The following is a 17,638-nucleotide window of genomic DNA, read 5'->3' as shown; positions in this document are numbered from 1 at the left end:
TTGGTTACCTGATCAGGAGAACAGAGATAATACAGTGGATTCAGAGCTCTCTTCTCCCCAGACAGGAGCACACTGACAGTGTAACACAGTCTCATCAGTCTGCGGACTCCTGTTAAATACAGAGCAGTACAGGAGCACACTGACATCATGTGACCAACGTCCAATTTATACCATCCTAGTGATAAAAGAACCCTCATCATGTAAGCTAGACTTGCTGTCAGGGATGAGGGAAAGTTTCCTGTGGTGTACGGCTTCTTTGACCACAGTCACACCAGAGTCAGGGTCCTGACAGATTTTAAATCAGGTTTACCTGGAGTCTGTCATCCTGGCGCCAATGATTGTGTTTTGGGTCGACCTCATGGAACCCCCTCTAGAGCAGCTTTCCTGGTGAGTCAGTCTGGGGGACATCAATATGCAGATGGACTGGGAAAATCACGTTGGTAGTGGATCCCAAGAAAAGGAATTTGTGAAATGTCTAAGAGATGTTTTTTTGAGCAGCTTGTGACAGAGTCTACTAGGGAACAGGTAGTCAGTCGGTCATTGGTAAGATTGCAGAGTCCATTATTAAAGATGAGATCGCGGAGTAGTTGGAAGTGCATGATAAATTCGGACTGAGTCAGCACGGCTTCGTCAAGGGGGGGATCATGTCTGACAAAGCTGTTAGAGTTCTTTGAGGAGGTAACTAGGAAGTTAGACAAGGGAGAACCAGTGGTCGTGATTTATTTAGATTTCCAGAGGGCCCTTGACTAGGTGCCGCATAGGAAACTGTTAAATAAATTAAGAGCCCATGGTGTTAAGGGTAATATCCTGGCATGGATAGAGGATTGGCTGACTGGCATAAGGCAGAGAGTGGGGATAAAGGGGCCTGTGACCAGTCATGTGCCTTGGAGGTCGATGCTGGAACCACACATTTTCACAATACATATTGACGATCTGGAAGAAGGAACTGAAGTCACTGTTGCTACATTTGCAGATGATACAAAGATATGGAGAGGGACAGATAGTATTGAGGAAGCAGAGAGGCTGCAGAAGGACTTGGACAGTGGGCAAAGAAGTGGCAGATGGAATCCAATGTGAAAAAGTGTGAGGTTATGCACTTTGGAAGGAGGAATGGACGTTATAGACTATTTTCTCAATGGGAAATGCTTGGGAAATCAGAAGCACAAAGGGACTTGGGAGTCCTTGTTCAAGATTGTCTTAAGATTAACGTTCAGATGCTGACGACAAGGGGACTGGAGAAGGGGGCAGTGTCAGCGGTGTACGGAGCTATTTTGGAAGAGGATAAGGCACCACTGGAAGGGATTAAAGCAAAGTGGGGGGAAGAGCTGGGAGAGGTTATAGAGGAGGGGTCTGGTGTGAGGTGCCCCGGAGAGTGAATGCCTCCACCTCTTTTGCGAGGTTGGGGCTGATACAGCTGAAGGTGGTATATACAGCGCACCTCACGAGGGCGAGGATGAGCCGATTTCTTGAAGGAGTAGAGGATGTGTGTGAACGTTGCGGGGGGGGGGGGGGCAGCGGCGGCGGAGGGGCCCGCTAATTACTTTCATATGTTTTGGTCCTGTCCAAAGCTAGGGGAGTACTGGAAGGAGGTGTTCAGGGTAATTTCCAAGGTGGTGCGCGTGAAACTGGACCCGGGAGGCCATATTCGGGGTGTCGGACCAGCCAGGGTTGGAAACGGGAGCGGAGGCAGATATCATAGCCTTCGCCTCATTGATCGCCCGAAGGCGGATCCTGCTGGGATGGAGAGCAGCCTCTCCACCCAGTGCCCTGGCGTGGCGGGAGGACCTGTTGGAATACTTGACCCTTGAGAAGGTTAAGTTCGAACTGAGGGGAAGCTCGGAGGGGTTCTACAAGTCATGGGGACTATTTATTATGCACTTTCAAGAACTGGATAACATCGAACATTAGTTGGGGGGGGGGGTGGGTTGGGGGGGGAAGGGGGCTGTGTATATTAAGGGTGACTATGGGTAATCCCTGATTCCTTTTTGTCATTTGTTTATGTAAACATGCGGGCTGATGTTTGGGGGTTGGTGGGAGAATGGGAGCGTTGTTATTGTTATGGGGATTGACATATCTGTTGCTGGTTATTGTTTATTGTTGGTGGGTGTAAATTCGGGAGAAAATGTGAAAAAGGAGGAGAATAAAAATATTTATTTAAAAAAAAGATTAACGCTCAGGTTCAGTCGGCAGTTAGGAAGACAAATACAATGTTAGCATTCATGTCGAGAGGGCTAGAATACAAGAGCAGGAATGTACTTCTGAGGCTGTATAAGGCTCTGGTCAGACCCCATTTGGAGTATTGTGAGCAATTTTGGGCCCCATATCTAAGGAAAGAAGTGCTGGCCTTGGAAAGGGTCCAGAGGAGGTTCACAAGGCTGATCCCTGGGATGAAGAGCTTGTCATATGAGGAACGGTTGAGGACTCTGGGTCTGTACTCATTAGAGTTTGGAACGATGAGGGGGGATCTTATTGAAACTTACAGGATACTGCGAGACCTGGATAGAGTGGATGTGGAGAGGAATTTTCCACTTGTAGGAAATACGAGAACCAGAGGACACAATCTCAGACTAAAGGGACGATCCTTCGAAACTGAGATGAGGAATTTCTTCAGCCAGAGGTTGTTGAATCTGTGGAACTCCCTCGCAGAAGGCTGTGGAGGCCAAATCACTGAGTGTCTTGAAGACAGATATAGATGGTTCTTGATTAATAAGGGGATCTGGGGTTATGGGGAGAAGGCAGGAGAATGGGGATGAGGAAAATATCAGCCATGATTGAATAGCAGAGCAGACTCAATGGGCCGAATGACCTAATTCTGCTCCTATGTCTGTGGTCTTATCGTCTATTCTGCCTGATTATTACCACCACCCTCTTCACTAATTCCTTCTGCTGATGTGCCTTCACCTTACAAATAGCAATTTGTCCTGGACCCTTACCAGCAACATCCCAAATCATTCAGAGTTTCGATTGGTGGATGGGTGGATTCCTTTCTGCTGTGGAAAAAAAGTTACAACTCATGGAACATTTAAAATAGTAGGAGAATCTCACTCACTCTTCCAACTTCTTCCATCGGGCAGGAGATACAAAAGCCTGAGAACACGCAAGAACAGACTCAAAAACAGCTTCTTACCTGCTGTTACCAGACTCCTAAACGACCCTCTTGTGGACTGACTTCATTAACACTACACCCCTGTGTGCTTCACCCGATGCCGGTGTTTATGTAGTTACATTGTGTACCTTGTGTTGCCCTATTATGTATTTTCTTTTCTTTTCATGTACTTAATGATCTGTTGAGCTGCTCACAGAAAAATACTTTCCACTGTACCTCGGTACACGTAACAATAAACAAAATCCAATCCAATTTATCAGTAATGGTTTCAAGGGCTGTGGTGATGATGTTCTCAGGTTTCTGGCCTAAATATTGTACTGGGTATTTAATAAAGATACTATAGCTGTCACTGGGACTTAAAGACACAGCAACAGACTTATCCGGACCATGTTCATAAAACCCAGGTCCATCCAGAACTCCAGCAGTCTAACAGCGATGTGGCTTTAATGGGTCAACTGGAATTGGCCTCTACTCTGACAGGTATGTGGGGCTCTTTCATACTGCAACATCCCAGCCAAGTGATAATTGTGAATTTGCAGGATATTAATGCGTTTACTTTCTAACTCCATAATTCATCTATTGTATCACACCAGGATACTCCCTTAACTTGATCCTTGATTAGTAATGTCACTGTAGAATTATTGAATTAAACTCCACTTGGCACTCTGCGTGCTTCACTCACTAATAAGCACTTAATATCTGCTCAATAAATGGGACAATCATTTTTTCCAGCATGTCCAACTGGAAAACTTTTTCATTAAACTCTCGGATTACTACAGCAGAAATACATTGTTCTGACTCTGGCAGCAGGGATGTGGGATTAACTGGGTTGATCTTCCAAAGAGCCAGCCCAGGTATAATGGGCTGAGTGACTTCTATTTGTGCAGTATTATTCTGTAAAACAGTGAATGTGCAGCATCAGGGAGAGGGGGTGAGCCAGTGACTGTGATTGAACCCAGGCAGAGTCAGCACCATGCGGCGAGGACAGAAAGTAAACCGGATGAAAACCTTAAAAAATTTGTCTCGTCCCACAGCAGAACTTCGAGAAATAGAACATAGCAGATGACCAATTCGAAATAATGTATTTAGTATTTTTAATAAATTTGTCTCAAATGGTCACAAAGTTATTTTGTATTCACACTTTAAGGTTTCAATACTGCAACTCTGACCCTGCATTGTGCATGTGGCCTGTTGACTCCACAGGAGCCCAGTGCGCAGGCGCAGTGCTGTAACTGGAGCATGCGCAGTGCCATTTTTGTTCGGAGCCCTGTGAGGGCGGCGGGAGGTTTTTCGACGGGTGAGTCAGTGGGGCGGAAGGAGACATGGAGCCGGGAACCGGGGGGGGGGGGGGGGGGAGGAGCGCGGAGGCTTCATAAGCACCCGTCGCAGGCCTCAGGTCTGGAATAAGACCCCACAGGTCCCGCGTTTGCAGATGCGGGGCTTTTAACCGGATGAGGACTTGCTCCGCCGTCGCCATCTTGGTTTTGCGGGGAGCAGAGCGCATGCGCGGCTATCGTGTCGTCGCAACCTGGAACATGCAGGGCGGAAGGAGGCCATTCTGCCCATCCAGTCTGCACCAACCCACTTACGCCCTCACTTGTACCCTAACCCAATGACCTCTCCTATCCCTTTTGGACACTAAGTGCAATTCATCATGGCCAATCCACCTAACCTGCACATCTTTGGACTGTGGAGGGAAACCGGAGCACCCGGAGGAAACCCACGCAGAACTTGCAGACTCCGCTCAGACAGTGACCCAAGCCGGGAATCGAACCTGGGACCCTGGTGCTGTGAGGCCACAGTGCTAGCCACTGGTGCTGCCCAACGGAAAGTGGGCAGGAGCTTCGGAGTCCTGGTGACCAGGAGAGAAACTTTTGTCTCATTGATTGAAAGGTCCGGTTTACGGGTGGGCTCTTGAGAGGGGCAGGTACCCAGTACAATATGCGGCCTTCCGAAGAATAAGAACATCAGAATTAGCAGCAGGAGGAGGAGGCCATTTGACCCCTCAAGGCTGCTCTGCCATCCAACAAAATCATGGCACATCTGATTATTCTCTTAACTTCATTTTCCTCCTCACCCCAACCTCCCTAACCTTTGACTCCCTTGGAGGTAAAATGGTTTATAACATAGTCTTCCATGGCCCACCTTCCACTGCAGGGAAGAATTTCACAGGTCCTCTGAGAAAAGCAATTTCTCCTGATCTGTCTTAAATCCTGATGTTTAAACTGTCTTGGAGATTCGATTCCCTGTTAAGGGGAAACAACCTTTCAACACTTACCTTGGCAAACTCCCTCAGAATCTCATATGTTTCAGTAGGATCACATCTCATTGATCTAAAGTCTGTTATTTCCATGCCTTGCCCAACATTTCCTCATAAAACAAACTCCTTCGTTGCCAGGAATCAGCTCAGTGAACCCTGTCTGAACTGCTTCCAATGTAAGCATATTCGATCGTACATAAACCTATGCCAGTAAACAGGAGGAGAGAATGTTATGAATTTATATCCTGGACTGACTGATTTTGGAAACTCCTTTTACAGGAAGTAAGAAGGGGAGGATTTACCCACAGCAATCACAAATCAAAAAACATGTTTATCTCTTAATTTCTAACCACAGTTGACACATGACTCTTGTCACCTTCTTTTATAGGGAGTTAGAAGATTTGAAGACTGATTATTCTCTGATTCCAGTGCTTTTTTGAAAATAAATTTAGAGTACCCAATTAATTTTTTTCAAATTAAGGGGCAATTTAGCGTGGCCAATCCACCTTACCTGCACATCTTTGGGTTATTGGGACGAAACTCACACAAACACGGGGAGAATGTGCCAACTCCACACAGACAGTGAGCCAGAGCTGGGAATCGAATCTGAGACCTCGGCGCCGTGAGATGAAGAGCTAACCACAGTGCCACCCTGCTGCCCCTCTGATTCCAGTGGTACTGATATCTTTCCAGCTGCAGGTTCCAGTCGGAGGTTTTAATTTGAAAACAGTGAAATTGTTCCAGAGGTGAGTATGATTAAGCATTCAGCGATAATTTAGAGTTTGTCGTGTTGTGCTTTGTTAACTGTGCCCTGGTTCCATAGCTATGGGGTGGGTTTGTGTCCTCTACTGTCGATCTGAATCCATGTTCATTTCTCTGTTTCATCCCTACTCACACTGGGTCACCTCTCTGCCATTGTCTAACTTCCTCTGTCTCTAATACTAGATGTATTGTAACCAGGTTTGGTATTTTACTGTTATTTCTTCCAACTGTGTCTGAATGAAGATTTCACTGCTGTCCATCCTTCGGCTATGCACTGCTGATTTACCATCATTATCTGTGAACTCTGTTTCTTTTGCCACAGTTACTCGCTGACATGTTGAGAATTTTCAATATTTGCTCTTTTTATTTCAGTTTTTCAGCAACCACAGTATTTTACTATCATTTTATTGCTGCCATTTGTCGCAGAACCAAGTCTACTTGCCCATCCCAATCCCCTGCCCCATCTTAACTTCCCTGCAGTGTGTTTTCTTCCAATTCCCTTTGGTTTGTTGTATCAGTTTGGCTGGAATGGAGATGCAGGAGAAGCTGCTGGGTTTAACCCCGAGGACTTTGTAACCCAGGATTGAGCAATAATTTCAGATGTGAAGTTGTCAAGAGAGGTACGGGGAATGCACTAAGTCGTCATCCTCGTTTGGAGAGTCGGTGCAGACACGATGGGCCTTCTGCACCCTAACAATTCAGTGATTGGGTGATCCAGAATAGTTATCTTTTTGACAGCTCTAGCATGCGCTGCTCTAAGTGTTTGTGCTCATCTCCTTGGCTACCTCTGCCAATCTGATTCACCCAATTTATATGTAAAGTAAATTTGCCCATGATTATTGCTTTACTTTTCTCACAAGCCATTATTCCTCCCTGTATTGTCCGTCCTACAGTGTGGCTACTGTTAGGGGGCCTAGAAACTACTCCCACAAGCCACTTCCTACCTTTATCATTTCTTTTCGCTACCCAATCCGATTGTACATCTTGATCTCCAGAACTAAGGTCATCTCTCTCTATTGTACTAATGTCATCCTTAATTAACAGAGCTGTCCCTCCGCATATTACCAGCTTCCTGTCCTTCTCAAAAGTCATGTAGCGTTGAATAGTCAGGTCCCAGCCGTTGTTATCTTGCAGCCATGTCTCTGTAATGGCTCTCAGATCACAGTACCTGGAGTACTGTGCACACTTTTAATCTCCTTAACTGAGTAGGGTTATTCTTGCATCGGGAGCAGCTCAGAGAAGGATCACCGGGCTGATTCCTGGCATGAAGGTGTTGTATTGTGAGGAAAGGTTGGGCCTGGACTCATTGGAGTTTAGAGGTGATCATATTGAAACATAAGATTCTGAGGTAACATGATAGGGGAGATGAAGAGAGGATGTTTCCCCTCATGGGGGATTCAGGAGCGAGTGGGCAGATTGTCAAAATAAAGGGTCCCCATTTCTGAGGGGAAATTTCTTCCTTCAGAGGGTGGTTAGTCTTTGCAATTCTCTTCCCCAGACAGCAGTGGAGGCTGCAGCGTTAAATATATACAAGGCCCAGTTAGAGTTTTGATGGAAAAGGGAGTCGAGGGTTATGGGTGACAGGAAGAAAATGAAGTTAAGGTCACAATCCGATCAGCCACGATCTTATTAAATAGAAAAGGAGGCTTGAAGGCCTTGTGATCTCTCAGTCGAGAACAAATGGTGAGTGTCGATCTGTCGACCAGCATGAATTTGCACCGTCAGGAGAAAAGGGAGGGTGTATATTTGATATGGTATTCGATAGGAGCGACACGGTAACACAGTGGTTAGCACAGTTGCTTCGCAACTCCAGGGTCCCAGGTTTGAATCCCGGCTTAGATCACTGTCTGTGTGGAGTCTGCACATTTTCCCCGTGTCTGCGTGGGTTTCTTCCAGATGCTCCGGTTTCCGCCCACAGTCCAAAGATGTGCAGGTTAAAAGAATTGGCCGTGCTAAATTGCCCTTTATGTTCAAAAGGGTTAGGTGGGGTTACTGGGTTCCAGGGATAGGGTGGAGGCGTGGGCTTAGGTAGGGTGCTCTTTCCAAGGGCCGGTGCAGACTCGATGGGCCGAACGGTATCCTTCTGCACTGTAAGTTCTATGTCTATACAGCAGAATGAGAATGGAGGGTGCATGTGTGTGTCAGCAGAGGGTGGAAATGTACAGGTTTTGGTGAATGAGAAAGCATGTTTCACAGCAACTAGAATTGTCTGTTCTGAATTTCTGAGCTGTACAGACAATGATGACATTTGTAAACTCTTTTCACAGGGTATTCAAAGGGGTGGATTTGCAGTAAGAAATCTCAATCCAAACTTCACATCGAGATCTGACAGAGTCACTCGACTCGTTAGGACGGGGAAAACCATTGGCTATTTTCCCATCAGTGTGACTGGAAAAGCACCGAGCCACGGACACCCGCTCCATGGGGAAACTGTGGAAATGTGCGGATTGTGGGAAGGGATTCACTTTCCCATCTGCGCTGGAAACCCATCGACGCACTCACACTGGGGAGAGACCCTTCACCTGCTCTCAGTGTGGGAAGGAATTTCCTAATTCATCCAACTTGTTGAGACATCAGCGGGTTCACTCTGGGGAGAGTTCATTCACCTGCTCTGTGTGTGGGAAGGGATTCAGAGATTCACCCACCCTGCTGGCACACCAGCGAGTTCACAGCGGGGAGAGTCCATTCACCTGCTCCGTATGTGGGAAGGGATTTGGAGATTCATCCAATCTGGTGAGACACCGTCGAGTTCACTCTGGGGAGAGACCATCCACCTGCTCCACTTGTGGGAAAGGATTCAGAGATTCATCCGACCTCCTGAGACACCAGCGTGTTCACACCGAGGAGAGGCCATTCACTTGCTCCGTCTGTGGTAAAGGATTCGGAGACTCATCTAACCTGCGAACACACCAGCGAGTTCACACTGGGGAGAGGCCGTTCACCTGCTCCACGTGTGGGAAGGGATTCACTCAGTTATCCAACCTGCTGAGACACCAGCGCGATGGCACCAGAGAGAGGCCGTTCACCTGCTCAGAGTGTGAGAAGGGATTCAGTGATTTATCTGCCCTGCTGACACACCGGCGCGTTCACACTGGGGAGAAGCCTTTTACCTGCTCTGTGTGTGGGAAGGGATTCAGTCAGTCATCCAGCCTGGTGAAACACCGGCGAGTTCACACTGGGGAGAAACCTTTTACCTGCTGTGAGTGTGGGAAAGGATTCACTCGGTCATCCAACCTGTTGAGACACCAGCGAGTTCACAACTAATTAGAGGGGTTGGATTCTGCTGTTTTTGCTGCTGTTAATCACATCCAGGACTGAACCATGTTGGTGAAGTGGGGGGGTCGGAGAGTTTCTTTCTGTTGAACTGTCCGGCCTTCCAATTTTCATTCCAGTGGATTGATCCTCTGTGAGCAAGGGCACATTTCCACTGCAATGACCTGCAGAAGGAGATGAAGTTCATTAATTTTGTCCTGGATAGTAAATAGTCTTTTTCCTACCACCACAGGTATTTTACAGGTGTTTATCCATCCTCATTCCGAGTGTTGGCCGCACTCTGGACAATCTTTCTCCGCTGCTCTCACTGCCTGTCCCATCGAGAGGCCAGTCCACATTCTGATATTATCCACCCAGGCCATCTGGGGTCTTCCCTGTACACGGTTTCCAGGTGTTTTGCCTGGCATTACCTCTTTTTTCCAACATTTCCTTCCTATTCGTAACACACGTATCCAAAATACGTGAGCTTCCTCGATATCGCTGTCTCAAACAGGTTCCTCTGAACACCAGCTTTCTCCAGCACCCACTCATTCATCCACTTTGCCGCCCGTGACACACGGAATATCCGTCCGAGTCCTTTCATTTCAAACACTTTTATTGGAGCCTCGTCGCTCTTCCTGATTTGCAGCTTTCACAGCTGCACATTGTCACCGGCCACACAAGGGCTTTCAGAAGGTGAATGTTCATTGTAACCCAGATGCTGCGACTGCTCCACTCTTTAACTGAGATCACAACACCATGACCCTAATGTCTGGCCTGAATTAAATAATTATTTTAATTTAGAGTACCCAATTCTTTTTTTTTCCAATGAAGGGACAATTTAGCGTTGCCAATCCACCTAACCAGCAGATCTTTTGGTTGCGGGGGTGAAGCCCACGCAGACATGGGGAGAATGTGCAAACTCCACACGGACAGTGACCCAGAGCCGGGATCGAACCCAGGTCCTCGGTGCCGAGAGGCAGCAGTGCTAACCACTATGCCACTGTTCTGCTCCTTTGGCCTGAATTTATTTGGTAGACTCTGCATCTACCACTACTGGTAGATCTCAAATAAATACATTTGTCTCTGTTCCATTGAGTCTACAGCACAGGGCCAGGCCAGTCGGCTCAATTGGTCTGTGCCAGTATTTATGCTCCACATGATCCTCCACCCACCCCTCTTCATCTCCCCCATCAGTATCTCCTTTTATTCCTTTCTCCCTCATGTATGTATCTAATTTCCTCTTCAGTGTATTCATGCTGTTCACCTCAACCACTCGCTGTGGTAGTGAGTTCCACATTCTCACCACTCGCTCGGTAAAGAGGTTTCTCATTGAAATTTCTATTGGATTATTGAACATCTTCACCATCTTAAAGACTTCCATCAGGTCACCCTTCAATCTTCTCCTTTTAGAGAAAAGCAGCCCCGGTCTTTTTGAGGGTTAAATGCTCTCAGTTCTGGTCTTATTCTCACAGGGTAAAGCAGTCAGTCCCATTGCCTTGTTCTGAACTAGGAGCAGACATCGGTAATTCAATACGATCATGGCTGATGTACTCAGCCTCAACTTCACTTTCCCGCCCATTCTCCATCCCCCTTCAACCCAATACTGATTAACAATCTGTCTATTTTCTCCTTAAATTTACTCACTGTCCCAGCATCCACTGAACTCTAGGATAGTGAATTCCACAGATTCACAACCCTTTGAGAGAAGTAATTTCTGCTCATCACCATTTTATTTTTTTATTTAAAAAAAATAAATTTAGAGAGCCCAATAACTTTTTTCCAGTTAAGGACAATTTAGCGTGGCCAATCCACCTACCTTACACATCTTTGGGTTGTGGGGGCGAAACCCACGCAAACACGGTGAGAATGTGCAAACTCCACACGGACAGTGACCCAGAGCCGGGATCGAACCTGGGACCTTGGTGCCGTGAGACAGCAGTGCTATCCACTGTGCCACCGTGCTGCCCCCTCAGCTCCGTTTTAAGTCTGCTACCGCTTATCATAAAAGTGTGACCACCTCATTCTAGTTGCCCCACAAGATGAAGCATCCATTCTATGTCTACTTTGTCAGTACCTTTTATCACCTTATGTACCTCAGTTTGATCTCTCATTCTTCTAGACAGTGTCGGCCTAAACTGCTCAATATATCTTCATAATACAAACCCCTCCTGTCTGGAATTTGACCAACATTCTAAGAATAGCTAAAGAGGGTTTTAACCAATGAGAGAACGTGTTGGTGGCACAAATAGAAGCCATTTTGAATTTGCTTTCTCAAAAGGGAAATTTAAAATATTTGATTCTGGGAAATGAAGATAAACCTATAACTGAGCAAGAAGAAGACAGTTTAAATATGGAGGTGACTGGAATATTCTCCATTGTTTAAATCCAAACTAAACTGCAAACGTGGAAGAAAATCAAGTTCAAAAGGTGAACGTCAAACTGAACTTCAACATTTATGTCTGAACAGCAGTGAGGACTCTCTTCTTGCAGAAGGAACTTTGGACAATAATTGTTGCAATAAGAAAACTTCCAGAAAACCCAGCAGCAGTAATATTTCCTTCTTCAGTGGACTATGATTCCTGGACATGGAATTCAGCTGTTATCAAGATGTGAATGTGAGGTGGACAATGGAGGGATTGTTCTGTGTATTGTAGATTCTAAGATAGTTAAACACAGGAAGACTTAGGATTTAGGAGCAGGAGTCGGCCATTTGGCCCTTTGAGCCTGCTCCACCATTCGATAAGATCACAATTGTTGTTAAAATTTACAACATGTTCTAAATTGTAATATTCTAGATAGGATGTTAAGTTTCTCTCTGAGGAAGGTGTTGTCAAGATCTAGTTTCATAATTTCTATGTGTTCACCTGACAAAACCTCCCTCAGGGAATTCACAATCACAAGGAGTGGCCCATGTTGATCTAAGGAGTCCAAGTTGGAAGAGTGACAACTGTAAAAGTGCAGCTGGGCTCTTTTAACTGGAGATCTAGAGACATTGGTTTGATTATTATTGTCCTGTCTTTGTTCCAAGAGGTGAATTCTTCAGCCAGACCTCATGGTTAAATGTTTGGTTTTGAAACTAAAAGTTAATTTATTTAAACATCTTTTGGACATCCCAACTGGTCTCTGTTATCATAGGGACAAGTGATTCAGGGTGCAGTCTTGGTTGGAATTATGTTGTTTCTCACAGAAAGCAGCAGTCTGCAGTTATCTTGGAAGCAGTCAGCTGTGGGAGCAGGAGCTGTGAACCAGCTGTGGGTCCAGGAGCTGTGAACCAGCTGTGGGAGCAGGAGCTGTGAACCGGCTGTGGGAGCAAGAGCTGTGAACCAGCTGTAGGAGCAGGAGCTGTGAACCAGCTGTGGGACCAGGAGCTGTGAACCAGCTGTGGGACCAGGAGCTGTGAACCAGCTGTGGGACAAGAAGCCTCGTGAACCATTAGGAACCGGGAGTGTTCTTAATGTTTAAATCCCTCAGCAAGAAGACAGTGAAGCCCACACTTGAACTGAGGAGTTTTGAGCTGTTGGAGGAATGTTTGAGGGCTGTTTACTGAAAATATAATGGAGGGACCCACATGAAACCGTGGGAGTTTAGAGAATAACTGGAATACTGAGGAGAATTAAAGTGAATTCTGGAGAGCTTTGGCATACCTTTACGATTGTCCAGGAGCTGAAGCGAACAAACCTTCAAGATATTATTACATATGAGGGAACCTTTGAGGTGAGATCAAATAGTAGAACTGGGTTCAAAGCTTATCGACAGTATTCAGTTTGTACTACTGTTTTTTTTCATTTTGTTTTATATGAACAGTGTCATGATATGCAAACATGCAGATAATGATATACAGACAGGCAGCTAATGAACACCGAGAACAGGACATGGCCAATGAGCAGGCAGGACACTCGGGTGGTATCTCACTATAAAAGGCATGAGGCACTCACACTCCGCCTCTTTCGACTGATGAACATCTACAGAGTAAGTTAGGGTGTATGTACAGTATTACACCTCCAGCACGTGGCTAAGAGCTAGTCTGGTTCAGTCAGACAGAGTAACCACACTTAGGTTAGCAGAGAGCCGAACTCATAGAAAACTGTACTAACTGCTACTGGTTCAATAAATCAGATTGAACTAACTTCAAGGTCTGGAGTATCTTTTGGTCAAAGCTGCATCCAATTGTAGCTTGTGTTATCCCAGAGTACATAACACATCAAACAGTAAGGATTGTTTTTGTTTAAAAATGTGGAATCTTGTGGCATAATTCTTTCAGTTAATCACTGGATGTTCAAACTTCTCTTTAAATGTTAACAGTTGTGACCAAAATTGTAACAATGCAAACAAACAATATTTCAAAAGAAATTGAAGAAAAAATATGGCTTTCCTTATTTTGTACAAAACATTACATTATAAGACACCCCTCTTCTAGGATCCCCAATACTTTGTTAGTTTGAACAATTATTTTTGTGAAAAAGTCGCTAAATAATAACTCAAAATAAAACTAATTGTAATCCCTTCTAAAACAGGAGGGCTATCGCAGAGCACAGAGGATAATTTGGGATTTCTCCCACAGACCAATTGACGGGGATTAATACTCCAACCATTTGAAGTGAATTCTCTACATAAATCGTCCCGGCCAGTGCAGTTGTCAACTTGCAGCTTGGCTGATCCGCTAAGTTTATGCAGGATTTTATCGAACACCGTGTGATTCCTTTCACACAGCCCGCGGTGTTCATGACCAGAATGTTCATGTTTTCACACATGTCTCGAAACTCGTCATGAATAAATTCCCCTCCATTATCAGTCAGATAGTTAGCTGGTGCCCCAGGTCAAGTCCCTATCCATTTTTCCATGATTTGGTCTATAATCACCCTTTTGCCCTTGCCATGTATTATTTGAGATAGTCTAAATCGGGTTACCATGGGTGGGATTCTCCAACCCCCCGCCGGGTCGGAGAATCCCCGGGGGGCGGCGCAAATCCCGCCCTGACGCCGGCTGCCGTATTCTCCGGCGCCGTTTTTCAGGCAGGGGCGGGATTCACACCATGCCGGTCGGCCCCCCCCCCCCCCGGCAATTCTGCGGGCCCTGATGGGCCGAGCAGCCATCCGTTTTTGGCCAGTCCTGCCGGCGGGGTTTACGTATGGTCCCACACGGCGGGACTTGCCAGGTACGTCGGCTGGGGCGGTCCTCGGGTGGGGTGCGGGGGGGGGGGGGGGGGGGGGGGAATCAGGGGCCACCGATCTACGGGCAGGCCTATGCCGTCTATGCCGTGGGGTCACTCCTTCCTTCCGCGCCGGACCCTGTACGGCTCCACCATGCCCGGTGCTGAGAAGAGAACCGCTCTGCGCATGCGCCAAGATATGCCGGCCGGTCTGCGCATGTGGGAGTTCACGCCGGCCCTTTGCCGCATGCACAAACTCGCGCCATCCCTTTGCCGTCGGCTGGAGCAGCGCCAACCCCTCCGCCGTCCACCTAGCCCCCAAGACAGGTGAGAATTCCTCGCCTAGGGGCCCGTTGATACCGGAGTTGGCGCCGGTTTTCCCGCCGGAGTGGGGTCTTAGTCACCGGAAGGGGGGAATCCCGACCCATGTCTATAAAGTAGAATGAAAATATTTCTGTATTTGTCTCACCCCTTTAGATCCATGGCAACTATCTTGTTAAGTCACGGACCAAAGGAAAGTTTACAATAGGATGTGGCGCTGTCCTCTGATACTATTTACACATTTCACATGTAGACTTAAGTAGGTGCTGTTCAGGTCAAACTAATATTTCAAGTTATTCCCGGTATAACCTATATCTTAAAAGAAGATTCTATCTACTTACCACTCAGTAGCTTCGATCCTGAGTCCAGCCTTTCTGAGGTAATAGGTAATTCTGTGGGTGTTCTCAGTAACTTCCCCTGTTCGGCTCCTGCATTCAGTCCTTCCCATCTACCGAAGCAGCTCTGAGAGCTGGAAGTGTTTGGCTGCTAGCGATTCAGGATATTTATTACCCTTCTAACAGCCGTGCTGGTTACATGAAATTATCTTCAAGTAATATCTTCTGCTCATTTATGTAAGTTTGTCCATTGTATTCAAGTAGTTTCCATCATGTCTAACAAGAGGATGTTTCAATGATAAGCATTGGTAAAAAAATACTTTGATGCTTGTCAAATCTTAGAGGAGTGATACATCCGGTTCTCGTCATGTTTAAACTGATTCCTGCTTGGTGTTAATTTATGCCTTAGTAGACTCAACCGTTATCTCCAGACTTCCACTTTTAACTGATGACATGAAGTTTCTATTATTCACAAATGCACATTATTTCACGTAATTCACTTAAAATTCTGGCAATTCTAATCGATTGTTTGCTGAACTAATTAACTTCTATAAAAGGATGACATTTATGTAACTAAAAACTTAATTTGCTAGAATTTCTCTAACTTGAAAGGTATCAGATTACAGCATAAGCTGTTCAAGAGCTGTTCTCTTAATGCTTGTGTGATACAGGCTGTCTGCATTTCAAACCCTCTTTTCTGAATGCTGTTAACCCTTTGTGGGATTTTTGCTTGCTTTTTCTCATTCCTTTGGGTTTTATCAGACCTTCATGTTTTAAATGACATCTTTCCCATTTTACTTACAGATGACTGGGTAAATCCCTTCCCATATGTGGAGCTGGTGAATGGCTGCTCCCCAGTGTGACTGTATCCGTGAACCTTCAGCATAGACGGGGATGTAAATGCTTTCCCACACTCAGAGCAGGCAAACGGTCTCTCACCAGTGTGAACTCGTTCATGTGCCCGGAAGTGGGATGAAGTAATAAATCGTTTCCCACACTTAGAGCAGGAAAATGGCATGTGCCCACTGTGAACTCACTGGTGCGTCATCAGGTTGGATGAATGAGTGAACGAGCAGGTGACTCCCCCCAGTATCAACTCGCTGGTGTGACTGTAAATTGGATGACTTAGTGAATCCCTTCCCACACCCCGGGCAGGTGAACAGACTCCCCAGTGTGAATTTGTGCATGTTTCCGCAGTGCAGATGAATCAATAAAGTCTTTCCCACACAGAACAGGTGAATGGCCTCTCCCCAGTGTCTGCGTCAATGACTTTCCAGCTCAGAACATAGAACATACAGTGCAGAAGGAGGCCATTCGTCCCATCGAGTCTGCACCGACCCACTTAAGCCCTGGAGATCTGAATCCCTTCCCGTAGTTCCCACATTTCCACCTTTTCTCCATGGTGCAGCTGGCCTTGTGCTTCTCCGGGTTCAGCGATGAGCTGAAGCCTCAACCAGACAGAGAACACATTTGCGGTCTCTTCTCGTTGTGAATTGTGAGATGTTTTTTCAACTGGGTAACTTGTAAAAGCTCTTTCCACAGTCAGTGCCTGGGACACACTCACTCGGGTTGTGTTAGTGTTTTAGTGCTTTTTCAGTCACACTGATATTTAAAACCCTTTGAAGCAGACAGAACAGACAAATATTTCTCCTTCCATATTCAAAGGCCAATGATATTCAGCTTCCTGTGAACTGGTGACTGTCAGATCTTAACATGATGTTTGATTTGTGATTTCTGTGCAGAGTTTCTTATTTAAATATCCTGTAAAATGAGAATACAAAAATCATCACTGTCAGTACAGGATAGAACATCAGAACAGACAATGCTAGTTTCTTCACTCATCAAAACCTTGTCCCTGACACTGCTAGTTATATATCACACACATTGACATACAGGTGGGGGTGATGTGAGTGGTCATAGTCTGGAACTCGCTGTCGATGAGGTTGTTCGATGTGGAGAAGAATGATTTTGAAATTAAACTGAATGGGCACTTGAAGTGAATAAATTTACAGGAGGACAGGAATATCGAGGAGGACTGGGACAGACTGGGCTGCTCTGCAAGGCGTCGACCCGGACTCGAGTTACCAAATCGGCTTCTGGTGTAATGGCTCTATGTCTGTTAGCAAATACAGTGGGACTCTAATAAACTAGAAATACCAAAAAATGTACTTTATTACAGAACCATCAAAAATCCCCCCACATCGCGTTAACGGGAAGATTGAAGCAGAGTTGAGGGTCCATGGTTGGTTGGCTGGAAGGTGAGCTGAAGAAGGTTTCTGAAGAAACAGCCAGAGTTTCTGTATGGTTCTGGCAGGAGTTTTGTCAAGCAGCCTCAAAAGATCTCTCTTTCTCAAAGAAGGACAGTGTTTGAGAAGGATTAATGGCATCTCTGTACTGCAGAGTGCCAACTATTTAACAGTGGATTGAGAGCTGAGATGGTTTTGTTTGAG

The 17,638-nt window shown here is 46.0% G+C and overlaps 2 long non-coding RNA genes across 3 annotated transcripts; both read left to right on the top strand.

Moving 5' to 3' along the window:
- Nucleotides 1-4,238: 4,238 nt before the first annotated feature.
- On the top strand, nt 4,239-16,420 carry LOC140419731 (uncharacterized). 2 transcript variants are annotated; one of them, XR_011946003.1, is made up of 2 exons: nt 4,239-4,403; nt 15,993-16,420. It is a non-coding gene; the product is annotated as an uncharacterized lncRNA (long non-coding RNA). The 2 variants fall into 2 exon arrangements; XR_011946002.1 differs by lacking the exon at nt 4,239-4,403 and adding an exon at nt 15,225-15,425.
- On the top strand, nt 4,475-13,509 carry LOC140419729 (uncharacterized). The gene is made up of 2 exons (XR_011946001.1): nt 4,475-6,112; nt 8,396-13,509. It is a non-coding gene; the product is annotated as an uncharacterized lncRNA (long non-coding RNA).
- Nucleotides 16,421-17,638: the final 1,218 nt, after the last annotated feature.

Source organism: Scyliorhinus torazame, chromosome 5 (assembly GCF_047496885.1).
Source record: "Scyliorhinus torazame isolate Kashiwa2021f chromosome 5, sScyTor2.1, whole genome shotgun sequence".
In the NCBI taxonomy this organism is placed as follows: domain Eukaryota; kingdom Metazoa; phylum Chordata; class Chondrichthyes; order Carcharhiniformes; family Scyliorhinidae; genus Scyliorhinus; species Scyliorhinus torazame.
This window is presented reverse-complemented; position numbering and strand designations above follow the sequence as displayed.